Source organism: Cervus elaphus, chromosome 13 (genome assembly GCF_910594005.1).
Source record: "Cervus elaphus chromosome 13, mCerEla1.1, whole genome shotgun sequence".
Classification (NCBI taxonomy): Eukaryota; Metazoa; Chordata; class Mammalia; order Artiodactyla; family Cervidae; genus Cervus; species Cervus elaphus.
The window spans coordinates 40,007,254-40,012,500 of NC_057827.1; positions in this window are offsets into that span (position 1 = coordinate 40,007,254).

Consider the following 5,247-nt stretch of genomic DNA (forward strand, 5'->3'; position numbering starts at 1 on the left):
CAGTGAAGATAATTTACTCAGTTCAAAATTAGAATCAGTGTATACATAGTATAACCTCAATTGAATGTTATAACCTCCTATTCAGAAAAATAGGGATTTTGCACCTGCATTTTAAACTTCATGATTAATTTTGTGCTTTTAGATATAACACTGCTCAAAATTTAAAAATTATTAGAAGTTCCTCTCGTCCACAATTTCTTCATATCAGGGTAAAAAGTGATATAGATATGAGCAAAAAATAAAATTATCAAAAAGTGTGTGTGAATCTGTAAATAGTTGGTGTAATGAAGGTAAGGAGGGTGGTATTATCAGCATAATGTAATTTTTTTTCAGTACCATTACATTCTATGTGCCATTTCATTTGTAATTTAGTGTAAGTATATTTTTGCTTATCACTATAGGAGACCTATTAATGTAGTATTAATTTGAAAATAATACCTAAGAGATGGCAAACTCATAATATGCAAACATGTGTAAGAGAGATAACCTTACACTGTTACTAACCTCTGCATGCCTGAGCAATGTTCAAGTCTCAGAATGCATTATTCTGGCTGGCTCTGGTCTTTTGATTTGGTTACTTTGATCGCTCACTGTTTGAAAGACCATTTCTCCAGTGCTTTGCCTTTTTACACCATCTTTCCCCCCTCCCTTTTTTTTTCTGAGCTGGGGATTTAGAATTGCTGAGTTGATTCACAGTGAAGAAACCCACATGAAAACTAATGCCTGTGAGGCACTGTGTTAGTTGCCCAGTCGGGTCAGACTCAAACCCCATGGATTAGAGCCAGCCAGGCTCCTCTGTCCATGGGATTCTCCAGGCAAGAATACTGGAGTGGGTTGCCATGCCCTTCTCGAGGGCATCTTCCCAACCCAGGGATCGAACCCAGGTCTCCTGCATTACAGGCAGCTTCTTTACTGTCTGAAACTAATGCCTAACAGATTTGAAGTTTGTACAGGGACTACTTTTAAGCATACTGATGAGTGGGTCCATCAGTATCTTGAATTTTTTCAGAATGTTTAAAAAAAACCCCATCATTATAATAATCTATAAAACCTTCAAATATTTTTGATATCTAGAGACAACTATTGTGTAATAAATAACAAAAGTTAAGGCATAAAGAAAGAACGATTAAGATGCCAATTAAAAGAAAGAATGCGTATAATTTTTTAAAGCTATTCAATCGAATAATAGTTCCTAAATGGAACAGAGTACAAGGAAAATTTCCTTAGAAGTCCTAAGAAAGGTTTTAAAATTTCACTAAAAGAATCTTTTGTTCAGAAATATCTATATTAGTGACTAAGGCTTTGAAATTATAAGCATATTCTTAAGACAATGAACAACTAAATAATATTTAGTTACCTGCTAGAATGTGTAAGTATCAATTTCATCAACTTGAAGAAAAAAAAGATACAAATGAATTTTGTATAGGTCTCTGGATTAAGCCTTTGCAGTGTATATAGAATTAACATTTTCTAGAATTCATGAAGTCAAACCTTACAGGAAGTTCAACCTCAAAGGTCTTTCCTCTACTGGCAAAGTGATGGGAAAATAGAATTGAAAATAGCTATTAAGTATTTGGCCTTCTGAGTAAATTTTTATAAAACAAATAGTTTGAATGCAAATAGCACTGATAATTGTCTCTATCCTCCTTCTAACCTGCCTGTGTTTAAACATTACCCCCCCACACAGAAACACCATAATCCTGATGTTAGACAGAAAGCTAAAGATTTCTAAGAGTTGTCTTTCCCAAGAATTTATCAGGGACCCCCCAAAAATATATCCTGTACAGAATTGAATGGAAAAGGTTCCAACTTTTTACCTTAAGATATTTTGGAAATATGATGGTTAGGCTTTGATTTACTTGATTCAAAGCAGTTCATTTTTTAAAAACATATGTTAATTTGTATCCTACTAATAGTTTTTCTTAAATTACAATTTGATTCTTATCTGTGCTTTAACCCCTAAAAGTAATAGTTTATTTTACAATACAATTTCCACATGGATTGATCTCACTACAAGTCTATATGGGCTTCCTCTAATCAGAGCCTCTTTTAGCATTTATCTCTAAAATAGCATAAAATACACAAAGACCATAAAATAATCCAATTTATCCAAGATGGTTTGGTAAATACACTGAAATATTTTACTATACTACTGTATACACTTGATTTATATTAATATTTAGAAAAAATATACCATTAAAAGCATGAAAATTTTGAGAAGTCATCATTTGGAAATTAGGTTACAATAATTCCTTCAAAGGAAAAAAGTGATATTATTGCCCATAATCTTAAATATTGACAAGAGACAGTACTCCTGGTATTGACCAAAAGTGGTAAAATTGGATAAACCAATGAATAACACACTTAGCATATGTTAAAGTTTTTGTAAGCCAGATCTCCCCAAACATTTTACTAACAAAAATAAACTGGCAAAGCCAAAGACTTAATTATAATTTGAATGCTCTTCACAGTTCAGTAGAATTGGAATACTCAACTGATACCTTAACTAAAAGCTTATTTGGCATCTCTGCTCAAGCAGAATGACGACTTTAAAATATATATATATATATATGTATACACACACACACATGCACATCAGTATTTGTTCTAGTATATCTATCCTTTACAAAGCAGTGCTTCTAAAACGGGGACTCGACATTACTTGATAAGAGGAATAGTTGACCTTACCCTAAAAATTTTTAAACATGTATTATTATAAAGTCACAATTCAAGGGAAATATATGTATTCTACATAACAATTTTAATCATACTGTATAAGTCAGATTAAAGGAAATCGAGGCACTGGGGCTCAGAGGAGTTCAACTTTTCTTCATTACTATACATAAAGAAGTTATCTGTATCTAATAACCTTTTGATTATCAACCATTTGAACATATGATTTCACTTCTGTTTTGCCTTTTATTTGATTCTGAGTTAAAGCGATGCAAATTGGCCTTTTATTGTTTTGGGCAGTGGCCAAACTGATGTGATTTTGCTGATGAGGGCAGGGAAAAGAAGTGTTTCTCATAAAAATTCTTTAGTCATTTCACAGAGGTAAACATACTTAAAGGCTAAATACCTGACCTTTGCAAATAAATGCAGACCTACCTTGATTTCCACAATAAGCCTCTATTAATTTCCATGAGACAATGTTTTCACAAAATATAAGGCAAAAACATATTACTTAACAGAACTCATAATTTAAATAATTAAAACTAATTTGTGTTTAAAGCTATTTGCAGATTTATTAGAGAAACAAATACAAATATGCATTTCTACAGAACTTTTTTTTTCCAAAATGAGCTTGAAACTTGTTCCACAGTTTTTGCTTGTTTATTTATCTATGGTAACCCAAGTATTGGCTTCTGTACCACTTGTAATGAGACAATTGCCCTTCCATCGCAATTATAAAAAACTATTTAAAAAAAAATTCGGCACATACACGTTAAATATTTTTCCTTAAAAAAATAATCTAATCAAAATATTGAATACTTTAGATTTAAACAATATTTTATTTACAAATCTGATTTGATTACTTTATTACACAAGGTAATGCTTCAATTTTCAAGAACAGTTTTTTTTTTTTTTAAATATAGACCAGTGGAATGACATCCTATCTAGTAATATGTACTACACTCCAATTTTTTTTTTTTCAAAATTAACATGACAAGTTTTCTAATACTTTCATTTTGGGGGGAAATGTTATTTAATTGGGGCACATATCTGATGAAACAAAAAAGAACATGCAGAATTCCAAAAATAATCTCTTAAAGTAATATGATACTTACCCTTTATGTAATAAGACATCTATGAACAACAGTGCATAACAATATTATGTTTCATGTTTATGAGAAACCAAGCAGGAGGCAAAATGAGTTCATCTTGTTTTCTAATCATGTGCAATTTCATATGGCTGTCTGCATTGTTTAAATAAAGTGTTTACATTAAATTTATAAGACTGCATTGCACTTAAAATTATTATGGATAGCCATGCTTGCCCTGTTTTTAATGAATGATGAATTTTTCCTACTAACAGAGTAACTGTCTTAAATCGTATCTGTGATGTAAAGAGTATTAAATTATATTTTCATCTCCTTTCAATTGCTGCCTTGGAAAGCAAGAATTCACTTCTTGGAGAAGACTTACAGTAAGTAAAATTTACTTAAGGACTCATGAGGAATCAGCATGTGAATCAAGAATGTAATATAAGAATGGACTAAAAGGAATGTGATTATCATCAGTACCTTTGTTGAAATCTATTACCACCACTAAAATTTCCAAGGGAAGATAGGGCCTGTAACATAGGGATTCCATTCATTTTTAAATTACTAAAATCTACCAATTGAATGCTTTCATACTGTTTATTTTTTCCAATAGAAAAATAAATCTCATACATTAGAAGTGGTACACAAAAAACTGGGATAAAATTTATCAGATTCTTGATAGCACCATTTACACATTCTTAAAGTAAACATTAATATGCACTTTCTTAGAAAGCGATATAAATATATAATACAGGACTTGCTAACCTCTGTTAACCATCTGAATACGATGGAATAATCTATCTCTACTGTGCAGGTAGGCTTGTGCATGGTGGTGTGGCAATATCATTTTAAAAGTTTGTTACAGATGTGATGGGAAGCTGGAAGGAGTCGAATAAGCAGAAAAAAGAGCTTAGATCTATTGTAAGCAATGAGTCGAAATGAGTCGTTACAGGTTAGAATTTATCTTTGTTTCTGATCATTCAATGAGAAAATGACTTCCACAGAAATAGATACATTTAACTGTTTCGGGAGTGGGGCGGGTGAAGTGAAGTAGGATTGGAAGTCCTACAGGTAAGAGCAATAACTGGAAGTGCAGACGAAATTGGTCTTCAGTGCAAAGAGGAAGGCAGCCGTTTTAAAAAGTCTAGGTGCAATGTTGTGGTGCTGAAAGAAAAGCTCCCAGTGATAAAGGAAAAGAAAAAAAAAACTGCAATGCAACTTCAAGCAGTAATTTTGTGGTGCTGAAAGGACAGCTCCCAGTGTTGAGGAAAAGATCTTGGATCTAGAATGAGGTGTCCAATCTGTATGATAAACAGCACACTGTGTCTCAGAGCGCCCATTCAATCTCAGTAAGTAAATGAAATATTGATTGAAAGTGACCCTGAAACAGAATGCATTAAAAAGACATAGAAAGCTGCAGAACTGAGGTAATTCGTATTCAGCATGTTCACCAGCCTCCCTATAGCAAAACAAGTCTATAAAT